The 27,880-nt window shown below is 36.7% G+C and overlaps 1 protein-coding gene across 6 annotated transcripts in view; it reads right to left on the reverse strand.

Annotated features, from left to right (window-relative positions):
* Positions 1-27,880, reverse strand: part of HECW2 (HECT, C2 and WW domain containing E3 ubiquitin protein ligase 2) — a 336,178-nt gene that overhangs the window by 214,599 nt on the left and 93,699 nt on the right. The gene's annotated exons all lie outside the window — the stretch shown is intronic.

Genomic DNA, 27,880 nt, shown 5'->3' on the forward strand with positions numbered 1-27,880 from the left:
CTGGCCTCTTCAGTACACTGTTTTCTTTTTGTTTTTTTACTCGCCACCCCTGCACAGGTGTCCTGGAAAGTCAGCATGAACTTTCATTTAAAAAAATAATTTATCTTGGGTACAATATTTACATTAAAACTAATAAGCTCAGATACCAAGTCTAAGGGAAGCAGAGGGGAGGGTTCCCTAATTTTTCCATCCCCCATCTATTTCACAGACACTGGGGGTGAGGGACATTCTGCCATTGCTAGGGTCATAGTACTTGCAAATGCATTTATTTAATCTATTTCTGTCATAAAGTTGATCTCATATTTCTAGCATCATCCCTTGAATTAAAATAACTTGGACTAAGTAAAAAGAACAAATATAAAATGAACAGATAAAGTAATATTATCTTCATAAATTTAGCTCTTGTTTCCTTTATGTGGTATATGGTAACTCGGACATCATAATACAACCCATAATTGTTAAACAACCTCAGATCCATGAAGCCTAAGATACAGGTCAACTTCTTATCGGACAGTTTCATGCAATTTTCATTTTACTGGATTTCAAAAGGCCATTCTTTGCTTATAAACCCGGAGTGAGTCAAGCTGAAACATCAGCTTCAGCAAGCACTATAAATAATTAACTCCTAACACACTGTAGTCAAATAGAAAATGTAGGCCGTATGTAACTAAACTATTTCTCTGAAAGAAAGAAATAGGCCAGAACAGTTATAGCTTAAAGCCACAACAGAAGAATTACTGAAAATTACTCTGCTTTAAAAGAAAGGGAAAAAACACATATGCACACCAAAACTGCTGTTTTAAAATGACCTCTTTTAATCAGAGAGAGAGGTTAGCAAGCACAGTGGATAAGAGAATAAGCTCCAAAGCCTGATTTCTGGGTTCTGGGTTCTCTACCATTCAGTCACTCTGTGATCTCGGACAATTTATTTTAACTCTCTTTACCTCCATTTTCCCATCTGTAAAGTAGGGACATCGTAATGCCTGCTTTATAATCATAGGATTTTGGAGAGAACTAAGTGTATTAGTACAGGTAAAGCATTTAGAACAGTGCCTGGCATATGACAACTGCTGAATCAAGTTTAGCTGTTACCATTATGTAAATACGTTCTACTTTAACTATATCAAGTAGAACTGGGTTTAATACTCCTTTGATTCCCTCCACTCATTGGGAGAGCAGGCTGTGAGTACCCTCAGTTATTCAAAGCACAGCCCTAAAACCAGGGGAAAGAAGAGCCTTTTTATAAAGGAATAGCTGTCCTGAAACCTGAGCCTTAACCCTATAACCCTGACTAGGGCCATTCCCTGGTCCTCCAGCCAGAGATAAAGGTTGAAATTTGACTTTCTCACCATTATTTGGTTCGTTCATTCATTCATTCATTCATTCATTCATTTTTTACTGAGTACCTCCTATGTGAAAGGCTTTAAGGATACAAGAAGGCAAAAGACAAAGTACTTCCCTTGTGAAGTCTGTATTTTTACAAGGAGAAACAAAGTAATAGTAGGTTAAAAATGAATAAATATTATATTTATTTTTAGTGGGAGAAGCAAGAGCTAGTTTAATTGAATTCTGCAAAAATGTATGAAGCATCTACTAGTTCATGTCTAGCATAAAACTACAAAGTATACAAAACAGTAAAAAGAATAAGGTTTTCTTTCAAATTCTTTCTTTTCTTTTCCTAAAACATGTAACATGGCCCTTGCTGTCCAGGAACTTTGACTTTGGGAATGAAGACCAAATGTTCATATATGAAAGAATTCAATCAGATATCAGTGACACTTCATGCACATGTACAATTTGTCCTGATAAATACGCAATGAAGATAATAAATGCTTGTGAGGCATCAGGAAATAATAGTAATACAATATTTATAAGGTGTTTTACATTTTCCGAAGCACTATCACATCTACTATCTCAAGTGAGACCTCAGAATATTGTGAACTAAATTTTGGAGATGCCATCATCACTGTTTTTAGATGAGGAAACGGAGGGTCTGAGAGACAAAAGGTTGGCTGAAAGACATTAAAAACAAACAAACAAACAAAAAACACTTTGTGGGAGAGGTTATATGTTTGAGAGAGTTTTGAAGGATTAGAAGAAAATAAGAAATGTATGAAGATCATTCTAATTGGAAGCATGGATATGGAGACGCTACCAAGGAAGAGGGTATGAGAGGGAATTAAAAACAGAGCCTCTGCAGAACCCTAGGAAGAGGATGGGAACCGTGCACGAGAAACCAAGCAGAAGCTCCAGGAGACAGGCACGTCATAATATTATAGCAACCACTGACGACATATGGTGAGCCCCAACTTGACACAAAACCTACTGAAGCTTAATGAGGTTAAACCCACCCAATGTTATAGAGCTCGTAAGTGGCAAGGGTAAAAATCAAGGTAAAACAGAAAGGAGAGAGAGGGAAACACACACACACACACACACACACACACACACACACATGCGCACCAGAGAGAGAGAGAGAGAGAGAGAGAGAGAGAGAGAGAGAGAGAGAGAGAGAGAGACAGAAAGAGACAGAAAGAGAGAAAGAGAGATTGAGATTGAAGGAGGGAAGGGACAGCTTGAAGAAGAGACTGAAGAAGAGCGTAAAGTGTTGCAGTTAAAGATTGAGAAGTTGCTCTAGCATTTGAAAACTAGGAGGAAATCAATGGCCTTTGGGAAACAGTTTATATGAAGCAGTAAAAGCCAGGTTGTGGAAGTTTGAGGAAGGAGACTGGGAGGTAAATGGGGGTACAGAGTGCAGACTCTTTTGCAAAAGGCTGGACAATAAAGGGAAGGTGAGCACATGGTACAGAGAGGATGATATAGACTGAGACAGTATTAGGTTTGTCTGCGTTTTGATTTTAGGATGAGAGAGAATTTTGCATGTTTACAATACTAGCACACTAATGCAGGAAATATTTATTGAAAGAATTAATAAATGAAAATTGAGAGAAGAGGCCAGTAAAGGATGAAGAGGACGAAGATGTACGAAAAAGAGGAGATATATGATAGACCAAGATTACTAAGGAAGAACTAAAGTTGAAGTACGTAGGACAGGTAGCGGATTAGGCTAAACCCGCACTGCCCAACAGGAATATAAGGCAACCCACTTAAGTAATTTTAAACTTTCTAGTAGCCACCTTACAAACAAAAAAGAAAACAGGTAAAAATTTTAATAACACTTTGTTTAACTCAATATATCTAAACTATTACTTCAACATCAGTATAAATAATTATTAATGAAGTATTTTTCTTCTTCTTTTTTTTTTTTTTTTTTTTGTAGTAAGCCTTTTAAATCCAATGTGTATTTTATACTTAAAGTACATGTCAATTCAAACTAACCACATCTCAAGAGCACAATCATCACAGGTGGCAGGTAGCTCCTGGTCTGGATAGTACAGATCTAAACCATGGAAGTGCCCCCAACTGCCAAGACAGCTTAGTTTCCTTTAAACTCTATCCCATCACGGAACTAGCTGACAATAACGTGCGAATAATGGAGAATTCCTTAATCCTTCCCAGGGGCCTTTCAAATGCATTTTAGCACGGAAGATGCTTTTTGAACCAAATCTCTAATTGAAGGAATCATATAACCCTGTTTTATGAAGATATCCAGTCTGGGCTGAGAATTTTCTGGGGATGGATTTGATGATGGGGGTGGCGGGGGTAGGGGACTCTTTTACCTTCTTTTCTTCAACCTTGAGGCCACACAGTCTTTAAAAGCAGGAACAGTGTTTATGTGTGTCAGAGGAAGAGGTGGAGTAGGGAAAGGATGGAAGTTATCTATTTTTTTAGCAAACACACGGTATTTACTCTTTTTAAGCGATTTACAGATATACAGAGATTATTTGTAAACCTTGTGTTTATAAATCATGTACTTAAGTTTCATTGTGCCTCAATAATGGATCTATTAAATGGAGGTAATTGTAAAGTGCCATGCAAGACCACTTGGAAGGATTAGAAAACTCATAAGTGAAAGTGTTCAATAAAAAGCAACTATTGTTCATAGGGAATAGAGTCAATAACATTGTACTAACTATATACGGTGACAGCTGGTTACTAGACTTATAATGGTGATCACTATGTAAGATACATAAATGTTGAATCACTATGTTGTACACCTGGAACTAAAATAATGCTGTATGAGCATATCAATTACAATTAAAAAAAAAAATAATTTAAAAAGCAACTATTGTTATTTTAACAAGCAAATAGTATAATCCCTGAATTAATTAATGCCTTATTAAGTTTGGGGTAGCTCTCCATGCTTAAGAGTCTGGGGAGAGAAACATTAGGACTTGGAAAACAGGTAAAAGAAATTAAATGCTAAAGACCATCTTTACTCATGAAAAATCACTATTAGCTCTCGCCAGTGCTGGATGTCCCTGTACATTGGGTAAAAAGGAGAAAAAACTGCCCATCCTTCCCCAACTTCCACTTTCAACATGGCTTCTGGTGCCCGGAGCTCAGAAATCAGCTACATCAGGATACACAGGCCTTGGAATTATAGACTAGGACTCAACCACAGTTCTTAAAGAATTGTTTCTACATAAAATTTAATTTCAACTTCGAAACAACCAACTTGTAAAAGAACATTTAGAGCCCACCACTCACAAACTGGTGACTGCACAACGTGAGATGTGAGATTAGAGAGAAAAGAGAAGATTAAAACTTTGAAGTGATTCTGTCAGAACCTCACCAAGAGTAAAGAGCAGGGAGCTCATTTCAGGATCTTGAGCAGAGGAGTCCAAATACGAAATTTAATTATGGGAAACTTACTGCGAGAGCTTTTGCAGAGCTAATTGTCAGAGGAAGAAAACAGAGTTGGGGAAACCAGTTAGAAGCTAACGGGTTAGTTAAGGCATCTGCCACTCAGTGCGGAAGACCAAATTTCAGTAACACCAAAAAGGAATATATCAATCACGAATATTTCAAAGAAAGAGCCCAAAGCCTTGACAACAATTGAATATAGGAGATGAGAGTGAGGAAGAAATTGGACTAAATTCTGGATTTTCAATCGAAGACACAACAGATTCCCAGAAACATTGATAGGACTGAGAAAATCAGTATCATTTTGGGTGAGTTTGAAGTAAATGCAGTAATATATTCAAGTAACTGTGTCCCAAAGACTCACGTGAGGATGAGCCCAAATTGCTGGTTATTATGAGGCCAAGTATAAAACAAATATTCAAGTGCAAGGTTTTGCTTCATAATGGCCTTAGTATTTATTAATGAAAATCAACTGTGCCTATGTATTTCTAAAAGGCTCAGTTCAGAGTTGAAAAACCTCCTCAGATGTTTTATTTTAAATACCTTAGATAAATGGCAAAGAAATAAAATCTGAATGCTTAGATTACAATGAGGGACAATCACCATATCTGCTTTGGAAAACATTGTTTTCTCTTATAGGAAAAGTAATGCATTTTTTAGAGTTCATGTTTCCATAAGATCAAACATCATACAAAAACGAATTCACAAAGTTGTATAAAAATGGGGGGAAAAAAGCACTCTAAATTTTATAGCTAAAATTTTAGTCTAGAACTACCTTATTCAATGCAATGTTTTCACACGAAAAAAATTAGTGCTATTCAAACAACAGGGAATGGCTGCTTTACATTTTCTCCTACTGGAATTCTTAGTTGGCTTCTTGGTTTTATACCTATACCTTCTGCAACGAGAAAGACAAATTTTCTTCAGAATATCATCCATGCTCTTCTGAAGAGCTTTAGAAGATAAAGCTGATAGTAAGGGGAACTGAGTAGTACCCCCCCACCCATATTTATTAAGCAGAAAGCTGCTGTTTTAAAGTGCCTTAGACAATCCCTTCCATGGTGAGCCTCTGTTGCAGCTATATGTCCAATTCCCAGTGGACACAATTTAATGTGATGTAGCACTTCTTTAAAAAAAAAAAAACCCTCCCTCTTCTAATTGTGATTAGGTCTGCACTATGCTGCTCTCTCAGATAACAGACATCTGCTTAAACAACAACCGAAAACAAAATCGCTTTTCTTCCAGAGGTCAAGAGAGATGTAATTACTAAGCAAACTGCAAAATACCTTAGTATACAACTTCATTTCCAAAAGCAGCAGATTTTGTTTAGAAGACACAGACAGTAGCAGATGACAAATACATTAAGCAAGTGTTTTTATTTAAAATATTTTTGCTAGAGAAGCTGGAGGTGAATGTCAATTTACTAAACCTCATCTGAAGGGCAAGTACTGAATACATTCATTGCCAAAATATTTTTACAGACTAGAAATGCTCCCGAGTATTTTAACCTAGACTGGACATTGATAAATAAAACCAAAAATAATAACCAACATCTTTGTTTAACCCTTCAAAGTTCCCCCAAACACCACACACACACACACACACCTGTTCAACCATACTATGCTTCAAATTCCATGTGTGCTTAACTATATAAATGAGAAAACCAAAGGGGAAAAAACTATATTTATGTCAAGAGACACTTAAGAAAACATAATTAAGCTGCAATAAGCAGAGACATGAGAGAGCTAGGAAGAGAAAGTAGCGAACCATCAGACCCCACAATGCCTTTTGGAATCTGAGATGAAGGACGCCATCACCACATTCTCAACCGAGGATGGATGTCCACTGTGTCCAAGGCTAAGAGAAGGCATTCAGAGAGTTATTACTCAGTGTTTATCACACATAATCATAACCCAATGTTTAACTAACTCAGCAAAATGATTAAGACCAGAAATATCTCTCCCATACAATCTGCCAGTAAATGCTCCATGACTTCATGGCATTTGACAAGGAGCCTGGGGTGACCAAAGCTGCCCCTCACTTCCTCTTCCTAGGTGGAAAAGTATCACAAAAAGCAAGTTTCCCTCCAGGCTGCTGCCCTTTAAGAAAAGGTTCTTCTCCCCACAATTTTATCATACGATACATTATGAACCACAACAGAAAAAGAGTCCACCTGTAACTTTGGAAAAGGGATGTACACAAATAGAAAGAAATAATTTAAAGTTCCAAAAGTCGTTCGTTTTAATGACTAAATCCAACAGTGCTTTCAAGATATTGATTTAGCTTTACATCGTTAAATATACAACTAGTAGATAAATAAGAAAAAATAATTAAGATTTGATTTAATTCTTATTAGTTCTTTAAACTCAATAAGGTTTTTTTATTTAATTATTTAATTAAAATTTTCTTTGTAGGTGTGAATAGATAATTCACAAAGGAAAAAAATTAAATCATCAATAATTATATATCAAATAACAAATTAAAAATAAGATATTAAAATATCAACTTTGAAGAATAACGGTCTTCAAAAGTAAAGGTACAGTGAGACAGAAACTCATATGCTGCTGAGAGGACAGCTTTACGAAGCTTGCTGGCAACCTTGGATATGCTCAAACCCTTGACTCCGTGACCCATTTCTAGGGCTCTAGCCTAAGGAAAGAAGTAGAGACACTGGCAAAGATTTATGGGGGGAAAAATGTTTACCACAACATTATTCACAATAAAAAGCAGTTTGAAAGCAAAATAAATTTCCAACAATGAAGAAGAGTTCAGTGATGGGACATCTACATTATAGAATACTATAAAGCCAGTAAAAGCATATATTTTAGCATTTCACATGGGAACGTGTTCACCATAATATAATAAGTATAATCAAATACTGTTACATACACAAAATACTATTGACCCTTGAACAATGCAAGGGTTGGGAGTACAGATACCCTGGTTTGGTCAAAAAATTGCATATACTTTTGACTCCCCCCAAAACTTAACTACTAAGTAGCCTATTATTGACTGGAAGCCTTACCAATAACATAAACAGCCAATTAAAACATAATTTTGTATGTTATATGTATTATATACTGTATTCTTACAATAAAGTGAAAATATTAAGAAAATCATAAGAGAATATACATTTATAATACTATACATATTTATTGAAAAAAAAGCCCACATATAAGAGGACCATGCAGTTCAAACCTGTGTTGTTCAAGGGTCAACAGTACTTAAATTGTGTTAATAAACACATATAGAAAAAAAAAAAAGACACTTTATCAGTAGTTATAGATAGCAAGATTACAAATAATTTTCTTTTCCTTTTGATATAGCACATTAGTTAGTTTCAAGGAACAGAAATCTGTTCAACTAAAACAAAAGAACTTTCCTAGGAAGATACCAGGTAGCTCATAAAGTAAAAAGAAGAGGAAAAAGAATGAGTAAAGATGCTCCTGGGTAACAGTAGCCACCAAGATCAGTCCACCTAGACATCTGTCCTCTCTCCACATGTTGCTCATGGCTCAGTCCTGGCAGAGAGAATCCCATGGGCCTATGGAGAAGAAGAAAAGGCATCTAGACCAGCAATCCCAAAGAAACTGAAGGCAGTGGGAGAGAACTGATTCCTCAAAATGAAGACAGCTGTTACTGGAAGAGGAAATTAATCCTGTACAAAAAAAAGGGGGCGAAAGAAACAAAACAAAAAACACTAACAAAATGTCAGCACGCAAATCAAAGACCCTTAAATATGTAATGAGAGAAGAATATGGGATAGCAAGTATGGGAAGAACAAAGACAGCATCTATACTCATTTATCTCAATAGCTGAGGACAGACTGTCATGAGTCCCTTACTGGAAAGATATTCACTGGCATAGATCCCATCTTTTTAAAACACTGATCTATACTTTTTAAATGCTATTAAATTAAGAAGAGCAGAACATCATCTCAAGAATCACTTTTAAGCATCATGTCAGATTAGGAAAATGGAAATCAAAACTTCACATATTTTCAAGCTTTTTAAAATTCCAACCTATTTTTCAGTAAGCACAGATGAAGTTCCATGGTCTATCCAGGTATTAAAAGAAGAAAGAAAAACTTTATTTTTATATCAAGCACTGTGGGTGGGTGGGTTTGTCTATTCCCAAATATTGATGGTTTGTGTGGGGGAAATGGAATCAATTCATTTTAGAGTTATCGCTTTTCAAAGATATTAATCTTTCACTCCTTGAACATCCTTAGGGGTAAAGATGTCTTTTTTTCTTTTGCATGGAACACATCCAAAAACATTATCTTCAGCTAAAGCTGCACATAATTACCAGTTGTTTGTAAAAGAAATTTAGATATTTAAGAATTCTGCATTACTTTTGTAGTTGTTGGTTGGAGCACATATGTGTGGGCAAGTCTTCTTTGCAAAGCGAACCACAAAACATAAGCTCCAAGTTACTGATTGTGTAAAGCTCCTAGAAAAGACAACCATCTGTATTTAAATATAATTGAATATAATTGTTTATTCCATAAAACACCAGAGGTCATAACTACATAAACACTAGTAATTATAGTATGTACTCTGTACCCCACAGAACATTTTTTTAAACTTCATGCTTCTCTCTTTCCATTCTCACAGCCATAACAGTACTAAGCCTAGTTTAGGTCATATCCTATCTAAGACCATTACTACTTAACAGCCCTCTCTGACCTTTGCATTTTCTCCCAGACAGTCACTATTCTCTCCCTGCAGTCACTTTTTCAATGACAATACTCCCAATTCAAGTAACAACACAATTAAAGGGCCATGATGGAAGTGAACAAAGGGGCAGGTGTGGGACCAAGTTTAGGTTGGGTGAGCACGCAGGCCTCTCACAGGCAGTGACACTTAAGCTGGTTAAGGTAAGACCTGAAGGCAGCAGGCCTATTGCGTAGCCCAGGTGAGAGATGAGAATGGCCTGCATTTGAGTGGTGACTCTGTGGGTCGGGGTGAAGAGGACAGGGTAGATTTTTGAGGAGATTTCTTTAGATTTCCTTAAATAAAGCCAAAGTTCCATACAAAATTTCTCCACACAAGCTGATCTACTTGGCTACCCATGAAAAAGCTTAGCATGCCCAGCATTGCCGCTACCATTCTCTCCATCTTCGGCACTTACTCCACCTTGAAGGTGTAAGGACCACTCTCCTCTTAAAGAACACCCAGCCAGAGGCAACATTCCTGTTCCTGAATTCCAGGGGCTGATTTTATAGTATTCATATCACCTGCAAGTCACGATGCTCCAAGTTTAATTATGAAGATGCACGTCTTCTCTTGGCTGACTATAAGCTCTTTGAGAACAACTACTGTTTCTCTTACATGTTATATGCTCTACAAAATAGTAAGTGATTAGTAAATATTTTTCAAATGAAGGAATGGATGAGGTTAACTGTTACTGAGAAAAGAATGTACAAGAATCAAATCAACAGTGTGAATACATGTCGACTTTTCTTTAGACTTAGCCAGCCATCCAAAAAGGGTTTATTGAGTCAAGTGCCTACTGTGCAGGGAAAAGTATAAGGCCGTTGTTAGAGTATAGAAAGAAATAAAAATCAACCTACATGAAAGAAACGGAGAAGAGTCAATTGCTTTCTAGACTATAAGGCGTTAAGTGCAAAAGTCAGTCAGTGCTCACTACAGGAAATGATCGACAGGGGACAGTGTTTAGGAAAAGCCAAATGAGAAAAACTGAGCTGGACCTTGAAAGATACGAAAAGGCCTTGGAAATACGGCATGAATTCTTGGCCAAAGAAAGAATCCAATTAAAAAGTGAGGAAAGATAGGAATTAGCTTTCATTGACTTCACTCTGGTCTAAACCATTATCATCTGTCCTCTGGATAAATAATTGCCCCCTTCCCTGCTTCCATCCTTGATTTCTTGCCATCTACCGTGTTTCCCAAAAAATAAGACCTAACTGGAAAATAAGCCCTAGTATAATTTTCAGGATGACATCCCCTGAAAATAAACCCCAATTTGTCTTTTGGAGCAAAAATTAATATAAGATCCGGTCTTATTTTCGGGGAAACACGGTATTCTCAACACAGCAACTAGAGTGTTTCTCTTCAAATGTATATCAGATCCTGTACTCTGTACCCCAAATCCTCCAATGGCCCCCATGTCTCTCAGAGTAAAAGCCAAAATCCTACCATGGTCTACAAGGCCCCACATGATATGGCCCCTGGTTCTCTCTGACTTCATCTACCACTACAGCCACCCATGCTCATGCTAGTGCAGTACCACTGCTGCTTCTAGAAGGCACCAGCCACTCTAACTACACAAGGGTCTTCGCATGTGCTGTTTCCTCCACCACAAAAGATCTTTTATTTATTATCCACATAGCTCACTTTGTTTCCATTTCACATCTTTACTAAATGCTACCTTATCAGTACAATGTTCCCTGACCACCCCATGTAAAATTTCAACTGCCCTAATACTACCTATCCCCTTTCTCTGTTTTATTTTTCCTCCATAGCACTTCTCATATTCTAATGGAATATAACTCATTACAATATGACAGTATTACTTATTAGTGTCTCCTGTGTCCTGAGTCTCTCTCCACCTAGAGCGTATGCTTCATGGAGAGTTGGGAATGACAGACTAATGTCATCTCTAAGTTGGCAACTGTATTTGGATGGTTTGTTTTTTGTTTTTTGTTTTTTTGGCACAGCACCTAGAACAATACCCATTCCATTAAATTATTAACTATGTTTTTTAATTGTATAAGTGATTTGCTACCACAGTAAGATTTCTAACTGAATTCATTTCACTGGTACAATACAATGGTTGTGGGCAAAAGTTGCAAACTTACAGGTTAGATTTCAAAGGGTGAGATTCCCATCTGATGTTTACCATTATTACAGAAGTCAACAAAAGGCACATTAGAACAGAGAAAGAGAGAAGGGATGGAATCAAGCAATAAGGAATAATCATGTTAGAGAGAGGAGTCCCATGTAAGTCATAAACACAGTGCGGAACCTGCCCGATTGCTTATACAAATACTAGCTCTGCGGTGCGTACTATGTGTGAGGTACTGTTCTAGCTCTAGAGTATGACAAATGAAACAGACTTCATTCTCAAGGAACTTAGTCTTAAAACTAGGAAAACATAAATTTTAATTAATTAATAAATGACCCAATACCCGAGATTCCCAGTGGTATAGAGAATCATCTGGAAAAACAACAACAACAAAATTAAATGAACCTCAATATGCAGCATGTGGGTAAGGAAACAGTTTTGTTCAGTATCATGGTCATGCTTATTGATACCAAGTTTAATCTTGATTCAAATATTAGGATTAAAAATGTTTGAAACCTTTCCCAAAAAGAACTACCTCATTTTCAAAGCACTATAGTTTTCAAATTTTTTTTGACACAGAAGAGATCCATTTTACTTAGGTATTCATTATCCAGCTCCACTCTGCTAAGGAGCTGAAGAAGAAAGCAAAAAATATCACAAAACAATGAACTGAAGACTTTTGAAATTAGTCCCCATTCAACCATTTCTCCCATGCAGAGATAGAGTTGATCCCTGCCAATCACATCGTTGTGTGTTAGTCCCTCACTGAATTTCAGACGTTCTAACAATAATTTGACTACAAAGAGAATTTGAATGAACTAATGAAAGATTCAGGAATACATAAAAGTCAATGAAAGGGATTTTATAGAACTACTTGAGGCACATGTAAAACCACTAATGAATAAGAGTCTGACAAAGTTAGAAGAGTTGACAATTGAAGGAAAAGAAAATTAACAGAAATTTGAATGTCACAGGATTAAAGAGAGGCCATGGGAAGGTTGACAGGGTCCCAGCATAGTTTTTGTAAGATGCCTTTCATGCTTATGGTAAGAAAGACAAATATTACATTGGGTTATCACACAATTTTCTTGAAAAAAATCAACTCCCTGAACCCTCCAAAAATTTCAATACTTCATTTGTTCTTTTTTCCTTCTAACAATTAAGCCAATTTATAATCTAAATTTTATTGCATGTAAGAGCAAGTAAACTGATTCTCATAATTTGAATTTTTGTTTGTCAAGATCAAATCCCTTTTCCCCTATTTACTAAGAAATTTGGCTTCACAAGGTATATGGATTGACTTTAAGAAGCCTGCTTCTCTGGTATCTCCTGACTGTCCTCTGACCTACCCTCACCCCCATGCGCTCTCCACAGCTACCCTGTGATGGAGCTGTGAATTCTGGATTTGATTTCCAGATGAGAGCACCGAGCTAATGGGTGACATAGCTGAGACCCACACTTAGGTCTTTAAAGCCAACTTTTCTTCCCATATGCCACAGAATCCTTGTGGTTTCTACAACAAGGACACATCATGTGGTACCTAGTGTTATCCACAAAACTGGGGGGAAAGATGAAATCATCTATTTACAGGGTTTAAAGTCCGTGCCAAGCAGCCTCCCATTGCCCGGCAGAGCTCCTGACTCACCTGACTTGCCTTGCATCTCTCTACCTTCCCATTCTTACTTTTGGTCCACCTACTATAAGCTTTGCAGACATAGGAAGTCATCGTTCGTTTAGTTGTTATGAGCCACAGATTTATTATAAGTCAACTTCACAAGCCCACAATGTTGTTGAGAAGCAGCAACTTCCCTCTCTCAAGACAGTGTCCACGGACTCTGACAACTGTACTGAGCAGGTATAAGAAAGAGGCCCAAGGACAGATGGGAGCCCTTCCAGAGGAAGACTCACAAAAAATCACATCCTTTTCGCCTTTCTCTTCTCACCTACCTAGTTTTTAAAGGACAATGAATACATATTTAAAAGATTCCTTGAGCATGCCCATGAACATTTGTACTTAGAAATCCTGCGGTAAGCTAAGAAGCGAAGTTCTGCCCCTTATGTCAATGCTGAGGTTGGTTTCCATGGCAGTTGAGTACATGTTAAAAGGAAGACAGTGATGGCCTCTTAGCCTAAAGATCCAGGGAAGGGGAAAATTAGTAACGCCATGTCTCAGAACCTTGTCTGCCTAAAGTACCAGCAGCTTCCTCCCTCCCAAATACATGAGGCATACAGCTAGTTCTCGGGTACCCTAATGGCTCCCCAGCTGACCTATGAACCACATCTTATAAGTTCTCACACAAAGCAACTGGGTCTTCTCCAGCTTTTTCCCCACGCCCTAGGTTTGCCAGATGTCTAGTGCAGTAGCAGAAAGACAATAACTATTGAAAGTGGAATAAATGAGAACAGATGGATGAAGCAAGGTTTGAGGTCTGGTAGAATGATTTCTAGAGAATGCATAATTCTTACAAAATAATGATAAAACTATTTTGATTAGGTTATATACCAGTTAAATTTATATGACTATAAGTAAAATTGCCAATTTCTTTCTAAAGATGATGAAAAAATTTCATTTGTATTGATGAGTCAAATTATTCTAACTTACAAAAATTTATAGAAATTGGATTCCTGCTTCCAAATTCAATATCCTGCAAGAAACAGCATTTGAATTAACAGATTAAAATCTGCTCAGAGAGAAATCGATCCATTTTATAAATAAAATTAAATATTTATTTTTGCTTAGCATGCTGCACTATTAAATTTAGAAAGATACCATAGCTTTAAATAGTAGTTTCAAACAAATTAAAATCTCATTAAAATGCAAATGAATTATAACTGGTTATAATTGGGGAAAATCTCCAAACACTATTCACTTATCCATTACCTCATTAATCCAGTTATTTCTTTTAAAAAGGATCCCAGCGTAAACTAAAAAGCCACTGTTTGCAATAGTAAACCCTTCTATCCTGACGTATGAGTAATTGGGATAGAGATTTGACTCATAAGTATTAGCATTTATCTCCTCCTTGAAGAGGAAAGTGTTCCCCTGCCTACTTTCTGGAGGTATGAGAACCTTAGTGGTCAGCCAGGCTGAGAACCAGAGATAGGTTTGTAGAAGGCTCCAGGCTCAATCCAGTGTGCCGGAGACAAGGCCCATCCCTGGGCTCTCCTCATATTTTTCTCTTTTTGGTTAGGCAAGTTGGGTTGGGTTTCTGTCACAGACTTAAAGAATCCTAGATAATACCCTGGATACCTCCCACTGTTTAGTATACAAAATGTAGATAATAAGAGAAGCCAGGAGGCAAAAACTGAAAAATCCAAATAATATGAGTTGACCTACAAAACATACTTAACCAGAGAGAGGCAGGGGAAGAAAGAAAACGACTGGGGGTGGGAGAGTAGGTCAGAGTACAAACTTCCAGTTATAACATGCACAAGTTGTAGAGATCTAATGGTGATTGTAATGAAAAATACTGTATTGTATACTTAAAAGTTGCTAAGAGAGTAGATCTTAAATGTTCTCACCACAAAAAAGAAATGATACTTATGTGATGTGATAGACGTATTAGCTAGCACTATGGTGGTAATCATTTTGCAACATACAAGTTGTATCAAATCATCACATTGTACACCTTACACTTACCTAACATTATACATCAATTCAATGTCAAAACAGGTGGAGGAAAAAAAGACCAGAAGAAAAAGACTGTGGAATTAGGTATGAAGAGAATTTTTTCTGGGAGACTGGGGTTAAGAAAGAAGATGGAAAAAGCAGCTACCAGGAGTATGACCACCAAGAGAGCCTATGAAAACTACTACTTTGTAGACCCCAACCACAATCTACTGATCATAATCCACCCATGGGGTAGGGCCCAGACATCAGATTTTGAACGTGTTCCCCAGTTGATGTCGATAAATGCTGAATTTTGAGAATGCTGACATAAGAAATCAGTTAATGTCTTTATATAGTCCCAAGTTAGACCAAATAACTTAGATAACTATCTTCTTAAGTATATCCAAGTTTATTAATTTTAAAAGAGCCAAAAGCCAACTAAGAGACATTGAGTCTTTCTAAAATTTTTTGAATTCTATTTTCCATAAAATTTAGAGGGACACAATTATTAACATGAAATAAAAACTTAAATAACACAAGATTTTATTTATCCCCATCTTTATCCAATAAAAAAATGTGCAAGGCATGTTGCAGTCTGACATTCAACAAGCTGAAAAGAAGTCAGTGAGGAAAGCAAGGGGAAGCAAGACGGGAGTAAAGTTTATACCTAGAAATCATACCAGTCAGCATTTCTCAGGTACTAGAAAGAGACCATCAATTTGTCTCTGCACTTTCTAGCACCCCAACTGAAGAATTAAAAAAATCACAGGCCCAGTCCACATATCCATAAGATAAACACAAATGGTTTGCTGGCGGTGAACCTTTAGAGAATTTTCTCCTCAGTCGTTATGATGTACGAAGTATTAATCTGCATTCTTGTATTTACATCAAGTACAACAGTATTGTTGTATTTCCATTTTTATGACATCTCATTTGCTTAACACACACAGCGCCAACAAGGCACATTCCTATGTAGTTCTCTAATGGTTTACAATGTGCTGTCCGCTACGAGAGCTGCCAGCCACATGGGGCTATTGAGCATCTGAAATGTGGCTCGTCCAAATTGGATATGCTGTCAGTATAAATCATACACTGGATTTTACTACAAAAAGGTAAAATATCTCATTAATAAATTTTATATTGATTACACATTGAAATAACAGTTTTAAATATACTGGGTTAAGTAAAATAGATTATTAAAATTAATTTCACCTGTTCTTTTGATCTTTTCCAATGTGGCTACTACAAAAATGGCCATAGGTGGCTCATATTATATATCTCCCAAAACAGAGCTACTCAAGCAGCTATACTCCAGCTTCATTCAAGGGTAAAATTTAGACTTAGGTCTTTAAGCAATGGCTGCACCACATGTTTTTAAAGTAATTCTTGGTGAATATTTCTGATAAATGAGTTTCTTGTAAGAATTTGACAATAGTAAGTTCAAGAGACTCTCCAGTAACAGAAATCTTGCCTTGAATATTTGACAGAAGCGACTAAGGGCAAAGCCCCCGGATAGGGTCTCATCATTTTATGGACATGAAGGAAGCTGGACAGTACATATGTCTACACAAAAGGCCACTCCTGTCCTGCATGGAGGTTGGTGGAGAGATCAGTTCTGGGAAAAGTCTTCCTCAGAAAACAATTCTGGGCCTTGTCTATGCATAGCCAAATGAGTGACTGGCCCCAAAGTTCTTAGGAAAAAAACATGGGCCCAATAAACAGTCTGGGATATTTTCAGAGTGGGGCTTATCAATGAGCCACTTTCCAATGAGATAATCCTATGATTTCAGCAAATCAATTCCAAGGCTAGGAATATAAAAACAACTAAGACTAAGCCTGGTCCACAAGGACTGTGATGAAAGTGTGACCTCCAGTGAAAACTAGCTTATTTTCTGGTAAATTTGTGTTTCATAGTAATTAGTTCTGTTCTAAGTAACATGGTTAGGGAACACAGAAAGACCTTTATAGGTATTCTTTCTGCCTACAAAAACCATATAAGCAAATCAGTCCACTCACAGAGAGGGAAAGGCTAGGCTCCACTCTTCCTTAATAAAACAGACTGTTATGATTGAAAGCACCTAATTACCAAAGGTTTGGGGTTCCCTGCAACAAACCAGTTATGACTCTTTTTTCTTTTACATCATCGAAGTTTAGGGGTTCGCACTGGGTTGATACTGACATCTGTCAGACAATGAATTACTCCTAAAGAAGACTTTGAAAGAAGGCAGCCAACTAAATTAGTTTTACGCCCATGTACTCAAAGTCTAAGTAAAAAATGAACTGCCCAAGGGGCGGCCCAGTGGCTCAGGCGGTTGGAGCTCCGCGCTCCTAACTCCGAAGGCTGCCGGTTCGATTCCCACGTGGGCCAGTGGGCTCTCTACCACAAGGTTGCTGGTTCAACTCCTCAAGTCCTGCAAGGGATGATGGGCTCTGCCCCCTGCAACTAAGATTGAATATGGTACCTTGAGCTGATCTGCCTCCTAGATGGCTCAGTTTGTTGGAGCACAGGCTCTCAACCACAAGGTTGAAAAATAAAATAAAATGAAAATTATAAAAAAAAAAAAAATGAACTGCCCAAAGTACTTCAATACGAGCTAAGTTCAAACCCAGGGTGGGGTGTGCAATGGAGCACATGCTTTGGGCGGATTTTAAATCAAACGAATATTTAAGAAGAAAAGAACATTCTCATCAGGGTCTGCATAGATGATCACTAGAGAAAAATTCTGACTGTTTGACAAAAGATTCCTGATTATTAATGTATTTGTTGATTTTTAAAGGCAGCTTTAAAATATCTGCTTTAATCCTCAGTAATAGCTTATATCTAGTTACTTTAACAGTTCTCTTTTATATAAATTATGTTATGGAAAACTTATGTTTAAATCAGGAAGCTCAAACTGGGTGGACTATGCCGTTTAGAGCACCTCTAAAGCTCATTAGCCCGACCTAATGAAAGCACACCTAGATCTCTGGAGCAGTTTGGGTGTAGGGAATACATAATTTGGGGAGTTGAAATTCCAAAAACAAAATTGTGACATGGAGGTCACGGAAAACTCCATGTAAAAGACTGCCTCACATTTAGAAAGCATGAAACCAAGGCAAAGCTCGCCAACCTAATTTTATCTCGCATACACACACACACACACACACACACGGAATAAGGAAAATAAATACTTTTAGAGCTTTTTTCCAATTATAAAAATAACATATGCCCACTATAAAATTACAAAAAAGATGAGAAAAGATAAAGAAGATAAACATCATACATAATGCCACCACCCAGAGATGCCAGCCCCCTGCTTTTTGGTCTATAAATACATGCATAGCTATTTAGATGTATAGATGAGAGCAAATCACACAGTACAAACTGTTTTGTAACCAGCTCTTTTTTGAAAAATGTAATGCAGGCAATCGTATTAATAAACATAGCACTATATCATCATTTTTAATAGTCATATGACATTCCATTGTATGATATGCCATAATTTAGTTAAACAACTCCCTCAAAATGGTCATTTCGATTATTACTATAGATCATGTTGTAAACACATCCTTATACATTCATTATTGCACTCATGCCTGATTATTTCCTTAGGATAATTTCCTAGAAGTAGAATTTGCTGAGTTGTAAGGTGTTGAAGAATGTTACCAGAATGCCTTTTAGAAAGGAGGTGCAATAATCACTGCCCATAGCGGCAATGGGGAGGGGGATAGCTATTTCCTTTCAGATACCCTCACCAACACTGAATGTTATAAATCTTTGGAGGCAGTTTAGTGGATAAGAGAACCAGTTCTAGAACAAAAATTCAATAGCTAGTTTCAAATCCTAGCTCTGCCATGGACTAGCTCTTTGACCTTTGGAAAGTTATTCATCATTACTGCAGATTTCTGTAAAGCAGTATATCTTTATACCCATCTTAAAGGGTTATTTTTAAGGATTAAATATTGTAAGTACTCAATAAATATTTGCTTGTATTATATTAGACAGTACCCATCTGAAAGGAAAACATAAACCTCATTTTTGTTTAATTTGTATTTGTTTGATTCTTACTGGGATTAAACATCACTCCTTTTATTTAATTTTTATAAATATTTTCATTTTCTTGGCCTATGTTTTTTAAGTAGTCAATCATCTCATTTACAAGTAATGATGATTTCTCTGTCATCCAAATTTATTTTTGGGGGATTATCATATTGATTAGGATTTCTAAAATAAAGTTGAGTGATATCAGTTATCATAAATATCCTTATTTCATTCATGACTTTATGCTAACAAAAACATTTTTAAAGTATTTCAAAATTCAAAATTATAAAATGTGAGGTATAAACAACTTTTTCTATACATTTTTCTTACAAAGTATTCTTGAAATACAATTCTGCATTGTTTCTAAATTGTGGCATTCATTTGGAGAAAAGTCTTGATTGATATTTTAAATTAAAATAATCTTTATTAACTAAACTTGCATACACCTTTAATAAAGACCACAGTAATACTTAAGACTAGAAGTACGTAGTATAGAATAAAAATATTATATTACTCAAATTAGTTTGCTAATTAGCAAAAGAAATTCAAGAGACAATAATGTAGTTTGTCCAATGACCTAAAATCAATTATTTTGTCAAAGAAATATGTCATGTTAAGTAACAGAAAAATTTTAAAACTACCATTTGCAAAGAAAAATATCAAGCCCTTTAACCTTAAACAGCACTTTAATCTAGCATTTTTGACTCTGTTTTCATTTAAAACGGCATGTAAATTTCAAAAGAAAGTCTCCATTTCTGATCATTCACACCTCCATACTCCTACATGCTGAGGAACATGAATTATGTCTAGCTATAAAAGCCTGCAGCACAAATTAAGCCCCTAATTACTAATCCACACAGTGAGGGATACTCAAATCACAGAACAGGTTAGCTTCTTTTTTTCCACGTTAAACAATAGAGAGGACACTGTACTAAAACTCTACACTGAGTCAAATAGTCTGGAGGATCTTGCCCGAGTCTTAACAAAATACACAAGCCTGGTCGCTGACTGCCTGAGGTCTATAAAGCGAGAGGCAAAACCATAAAGCAGAATAATAACATATTTACTGAGATCTTATGCTATGAGCTTGTACAATATACATTATCTCCCATCACCAATTTCCCTTACCCCAGCAAGGAAAATACTGCTGACTGTACATTATTATTGCCTTTGCCCTGCAGTGTCTTCCAAAAGCACCCTACAAACAGATTGCAAATGGTTCTTTCAGTCATGACTGACCAGCTGTCCTCTGAAGAAAGCTGGGGGAAATTTCAGGGCCGCAGGCACTGCACACGTCTTTGAGCTTAGGTTGGTGAAAGATTGATTACTCAAGGTCACGACAATCAGCAAATAAGAGGAATCATATCTCAGAATGCAGGGCAAGGTAAAATGACACTTAAGTATGACCAGATGGCCCTCCTACTATGTTTCCCTGAAAATAAGACCTAACCAGAAAAAAGCCCTAGCGTGATTTTTCAGGATGACATCCCCTAAATATAAGCCCTGATGCATCTTTTGGAGCAAAAATGAATGTAAGACCCAGTCTTATTTTCTGGGAAACACGGTATTTACCCTCCTGAGGCATTTTCCTTGAATAAAAGTGAGCACGGCTAAGAAACTCTGGATATACTTTTCTACAGAATGTAAAGTATGGGATGTTTATCAGGCAAAATACACTAATTCAACAAAACTACCTTTGGGGCAGTTATAGTGCTTTTCAACAAAAGATGCTTCAAATGGAAATAACTTAGTTTTCTTTATCCTTAAATAAGAAGTTTACTGGTTCATATGTATCTATTCCCAGTATTCATATTCCTGCAAGAAGCTCCAAGCAAAGAAGAAATACCCAAATGAAGCCTAAGGAGTAGAAATTCTCTGGAAAAGCACCAGTAGTGCTTAATGAATAGACATGGTATGGAAGCGAGTCATGAAATTCCACATGATGAGCTGCTGACACACTTGGGAAGACACTAGATACGTCAGTCTCTACTCTGACTTCATAAAGCTCTGATGATGTCAAGTTCTGAGCGTTTCCCGTTGCTTCATTTCTACACAGAATTTTAAACCTAACAGGGCTCTCAGAGTGACTCTTGTCTAATTCTTCCATTCTTGAATAACAATGCCAACTAACTTTCCAAGTGCCATATGATTTCTGTTCCAAGGTCATACGGCTTGTAATTAACAGACCTGGAATTATGAGTTGCAGTTCTCAACTACATGCTACACTATACGGTATTAGCAACTGGCAGCCACGTTCCGTGTGAGGTCGTCTTGCAGAGTTGTTCAATATATTAGCATATAAAAGGTCTTTTGAAAGACTTTCTTTTTAAATATTACATGTTTTAAGAATGTGTGAGTTTCTCAGACAGCTATCCACAGAACAATATTTTCTACAAACTGGGTCAGAGAACCCAGAAATAATATCAATTGATTATCCCCACCTACTCACAGTATCGTCCTATTCCTGACTTCTACTAACTATGTCACCTGACTTACGTCCCTAAACCACACCGGTCTTGGATTTTCTCACCCATAAAAATGAAAGAGTGGGAATATATAACCTCCAAGACATCTCCCAGCTCTACAGATTTATAAGTCTGTGATTCATTTACAAATATCATGTCTCCTATTTCTGTTTTCCTTTCCCTCACAACAAACTTTAAGGGGGGAAAAAAAAGAACCTCTACTACCACAAAACCTGAAAAGGCTAAGTAGAGAAGCAATCTATACTTAGGAAATATGCCAAAATATGCCAAAGTGTTTATAAATAGAGCATATGATATCTGATCCAATGAATCAATAGAGAGAGTACTCACAATTCTTTAAAGTCACCATAGGCTAGTATAATGGGAACTGTTTCCCTTTCCTATGCCCTCTATCAGTTCTATTATATTATATACCCGAGTTAGCCAATTTCTGACAGTGAACGGTCTTACAGTGCTGGGAGTATCTGGCTTTAACTGTTACACCCCACCCCACCCCAATGGATGAAAATCTGTGACTTGGCATTGCTAGGTATGGAAGCACATGATACAGCCTCTAAAAAGTTCCAGAGCAAAAACTATGAAACCAAATGATGAAGATGACAAGAAGGTAAACACCTTGACCTATTAACCACATATCCAGACGACTAAGCACTCGGTGTTCATTAAGGTTATTTTAAGCCCAGTACCATGTTAGGCAATGCAGAATATATACTGTGTTTCCCCGAAAATAAAACCTAGCCAATCACCTCTAATGTGTCTTTTGGAGCAAAAATTAATATAAGACACGGTATTATATTATTATTATTATTATTATTATTATTATTATTATTATATTATACCCAGTATTATATTATACCCAGTATTATATTATATTGTATTACATTACATTACATTACATTACATTACATTACATTATACCCGGTCTTACATTATAGTAAAGACCGGATCTTATATTAATTTTTGCTCCAAAAGACACATTAGAGCTGATTGTATGGCTAGGTCTTATTTTCGGGGAAACACGGTAGAAAAAAGGAAAGCCTTGGTGCATGTTCTCTAGAAGCTTACAGTCCAGTTGGGGAGACAGCATTAAAAAAACAACAAACAGCACAGGATTACAAAAATTAAATGGTAAATTCTACACATAAGTGATAGAGAAATTACTTCTCATTGGGAATGACACGCAAAATAAATTGACCCTAAAAAATAATATAATAGGGAGACCAGACTTTTTTATGGCCTTTGGATTCTACTCAACCCACTATATTTTCCTTCAGTGCAAATTCTATTATATGATTCAAGATGACAATGACATTTCTGGATCCATTAACAGTGCTTTCCAGATGGCCAATTCCTGGTTATGCTTTAATCAGGTTTTAGCTAAAAAGAATCTTAAAACAATATAATCACTACTTCCCAGAAATATAACCAAAACAGGTTTCTTTTTTATTAATAGGTGCCCTTTTAAGGCCATTTATTTATAAAGCAGTTTTGAATTTTTTTTTTTTTTACTAAATGATAAACTTGTAACTTATAATTCTATGAAGCAACCCCTAACCACCACCATCAAAAAAAAAAAAAAAAAAAAAAAAAAAGAGAGAGAGAGAGAGAGAGAGAGAGAGAGAGATAAAGAAAGACACTGAACAAAATGAAATGATCTTTCATCATGCTTAACAATTCTGAGTATCCCTGGACAAAAATCAGTTCAAAACAACTGTACTCTTCATCTCAACAACATTAAGAAATGCAATAATCTAAGGAGACCAAGGGATGAGCAAATGGAAAGACTAGAAAATAAAATGTAAGATAAAAGCCTTAAGGGAATGGCCTAAACAGATTAAACAATGAGTAAGGACATCAGATGTGGGAAAGCAGCTCTCCAGCTCTTTGTCCCCTGTTCCAGGAAGACTTCCAAACAAGAGAGCGATGACCCCCTGACTTGAACCAGCAGTGAAAGAAACTGCAAATTCTCCAAGTCCCCACTGGTACTAATGTCAGGGCTTCTGAGTCCTGGTAAAAGTCTAACTTGTAAATTCTATAGTCCATAAGTAGCAACTAGTCATAGGGATATAGACGAACCCAATTCTGTCTTCCTCACTAATCACTAGTGATAACACCAATAGACCTGTGTGTGTAGACAGTGTTTCACCTCTTTCATGAGATGAGAACAAACGAAGAGCAGCAGTAATTATTTAACAGGCGTTTGTTCTATCAATTGTAATTGTTGGCATGGGCTACTGAGTTTGAGATGAGTTCTCTAAAAGAAAAGAGAAATGCCTTCGTGCCTGGAATATTTGGGAATAGACTGAAACAAATCCAAAGTAGATTTGTCCTGCAAGCCAGGGTGTACACCACCACCACTCAACCTTGCAAAAAAAATATTTTTACTTATTTATTCGTAACTGAAAAGTGGGAATTTCATTAGAAATGAAAGTTCAAAACTATGGAACTGGGCTTCTTTAGAATACTTACATAAACTGGCATAAGTTTCATTATAACAGCAGCAATTGCAGAGAGATAGCTGATAGCACTATTTAAAACTTGCTTATATAATATCCTATTTTATATTATAAAGTGAAACCATTTCCAAGGTGATTTAACTCAATTACTTGATCTCTTTGTTCTTTAAATTCTATTAGACAAAATGGTTCTTTGCCACAGTCCGTCTCACCATGAGACTCTGTATTTTACACAACCAGGCAGTAGCTACAACCAGGCAGTAGCGCCTGTCCATTGACTCTCCTCCCCTGAAAAATCCATAGTGACAGCTGAACCAATCAGCAACATTCATAATCCATGCTTCATTTTGACCCAAGAAATAAATCAAACTGTGCTAGAAGCTTCATAGGAAGAAACTTAGAGTAAGTACTATTTTAAGCTACTCCCTCATCCTCCCTCCTCCACCTATAAGGAGTTAGGTCCTTTTATTTTACTTTTAAATCTATCCCTAAGCTTTTTCTTTTTCTTTTTCTTTTTTTTTTTTTTGAAGAGGGATACATTAAAATTACCACCCACTTTATCATCTCTATTGCTTCCAATTTCATTTTGGATCTTTCAATACGAACATTAAGAAAATGGCATCTGCCATAAGAAAAGATGAAATAATGCCATTTGCGCTGGATGGGTCTTGAGATTACTATGCTAGCGAAATAGGTCAGACAGAAAAAGTCAAGAACCATATGGTTTCACTGATATGGGATATAAAACCAAAAACAAAGGAATAAGGAATAAGACAAACATGAAGAAACAAAAACTCATAGACACGGAAAACAGTTTAATGGTTACCAGAGGGTAAGTGGGGAGGGGAGTGGGAGATGAGGGTAAAAGCTATCAAATACATAGTGATGGAAAGAGAACTGACTCTGGATGGTGAACACACAATGTGATATATAGATGATCTATTACAGAACTGTACACCTGAAACCTATGTAACTTTACTAACAATTGTCACCCCAATAAACTTTAATTAAAAAAAAAAAAAAAAAAAAGAAAATGGCACCTAAAAAAACAAATGTTGCCACTTTATCACCAGCTATTATGACCTCATCTTAACTCTCAATTTAGTGCCTTTAAACACACCCCAGAATTCCCATCTGAAAAACTGCATACGTTATATAGGAGAGAAAAAACACAGTGTAGATCCAGGGCCAAATAGCATTGCTGGGAGTTAGAATTACAACCTAAGCATCATCAATGTATTTGCTGTGTTTTGTTTTGTTTTGTTTTGTTTTGTTTTGTTTTGTTTTGTTTTGGCTCCACCAAAACTAAAACAGAGCCTATTTCCTTTCAATATATCAAATGACAGGCTTTTGATGACTAAGCTGAGATATTCAGTCCTCTTTTCATTACAAAATCATCACGAAAGGGGGGGAAAAAAGTCAAAGGAAAGCCTGAAGTATAATTCCCAGGATTTTATGAACATGAGGCAAAAATTCAGCCTCATTGGCTGAATTATCTCATTGGCTGTGCTCAAACCTGTAAGAATTCAGGGACGGCAAAGGTTGGTGCTATGACAATTTTCATGGGCATATTAGGGAAGAGGATGGTAAACCTTCAAAGAGAGTGAGATTACATGTTTGTAAACCAATTGCTTAAAGGAGATTGTATTAGTTTATAATCCTAACACCCTCCTGGAGAGATGGTTCTATATACACCTCAGTGAAGGATGAAGCACCCAAAGCACAGCTTTAAGAGAATATATTTTGTTTTTTACTAACCAATGAAAGGATTTGGCAGTAATTTTTTTAAGCATATGGATTGAAGTATTTTGGGAAATGCTAAGGGGCTGATGTTCTATTTCTTTTTAGAATTTCAAGTTATAAAATAAGATTTTGGCTAATTTAGTCTGCTTCCAAATTCAGCGGTGTTTATTAAAGGCAACAAGCTTTAACTTTCTTACTAGATTATCTACAAAGCAGTAGTTAGCTTTAATTAGGAATTCAATTTAAAATTCAAATAATCAAAATAATGCAGGATTCAATGTCTTTAGTCTTCCAAAATAAGAAGAATAGATTGAAAAATAACCCTGAGCCCAGGACAATATGGGCCCAACCTACACCGTGATTTTGAGGGTGCTCTTAAATTAATCATTTCTTCTACTGCTTTTAAACATAATTTCACTTTAGGGAAGCTGCCTTATCTTTTGCTTTACCTATAATAAAGATTAGTACACTTTCTCTACAAATACCTGTACTTATATTAAGCTCAAAAAAAATCTTATGTTTCCTAATTGTGCCAGGCAAATCCTTGGCCATTCTGGCTGACCATTGATCCAAGAGCACATTAAATAAAAATGAAGCTTTCCAGTTTCTTGTTTTACATTACTTTAGCCTTATGCAATTCCACTGGATATACAAAGGAATTATTATTCCTCTTTCTTTGGCTCTTTCCTTAGATCAATAATCTGGCCAATATTTATTGAATATCAGCTATGCACATACTCCTTCAAAGAACTGCTTTCACAGGCTACCCAAATAAACAGTTATAAATCTTTGCTCAAATCCAATCCCATAACTTCTTAATTAGCTAGTATAGAAAGCCATAAAAATATGTTTTTAGAAACTAGAAAATTAGTCTGAAGGCTAAGAATTCTCGTCACCACAACCACATACTAGAAGAATCCAGTGACTAAGGATCAATCACCCTTCCAGCCCTATCCATGAGCTGGACAGTGATGGAAACCATGTTATTCAAGTCTATTAATATTTGGTTCCTGTGATTTGGATAATGAATTGGGAAGTGGGGATCCTTCTAAGTGGTGTGCTGGAGCTGGCTGGAGCTGGCTCAGGAGTACCTATGTGCATCTCTTCCCAAGCTTCGAAGACCTCAGGTTGGCAGCTTGAGATAAGCCATGAGGAAAGTATTTATATACACCTCCATGACTTTCATCCGAATTTCTCCTCCGCCAAAAAGTTATCCAAATCTATTCTGTTCCTAGGTTCAGATGGTAGGAATTTAGCTAGCAAGTTTATCTTTTACATCAAGAAATCAGAACTTGTAAGAACCAAAACATAAGATCCCCAGCCCTCAGGGAACTTCCAAAGCATTCAAAGGGACAAGACATAGGCAATGCAGTGAAGGGCAAGTGTACAAAATACTACTGAAGTTGGCAGGAAGGATGGACAGCAGGTATCAGAATCATTTGAAACTGTCAGGGAGAGCTCAGAGAAGTGGCAGTTGAAGCAGATCTTAATTGATGGTTATGATTTGAGTCAGCTGGAAAGAGTGGAAACAGTCATCCTGGTAGGGCTAGTGAACAGGAGGTAAAGCATAAAGCGAGCCAGAAATGGACTTTGGGGCAGCCTGGGAATACCTGGAAAGCTAGAGAGGCAGAGGGAGCTACTGAGGTTCTGTGAAGAATGTGATAAAAAAGTATTCTAGGAATATTTGTGTCAATACTGCTCAACCCCTGGTTTTCCTGATCTCTGACTTCTTTCTGATCTCTGATAACCTTAAGTCTCTTAGTTTTCAGACTTGTTAGACTAGAACTCACACTGGTACCAGCATGCTGGCATGTCACCTCGTAACCCCGAGCCTCCCGCTGGGACAAAACAAGTAACAGCTGACACCAACTTTCTCTCATACAGCTCATGTTAGGTGTTACCAAAGAAGTGGTTTAGAACAAATTTCAGCCTAGCTTTTGTCTTCAGCAAGTTGTAAAATAGCAGAATTTAAACGAAGGTGATCTTC

This window comes from Rhinolophus sinicus, chromosome 17, assembly GCF_057876585.1.
Source record: "Rhinolophus sinicus isolate RSI-liver-muscle chromosome 17, RSI-T2T, whole genome shotgun sequence".
Taxonomy (NCBI): domain Eukaryota; kingdom Metazoa; phylum Chordata; class Mammalia; order Chiroptera; family Rhinolophidae; genus Rhinolophus; species Rhinolophus sinicus.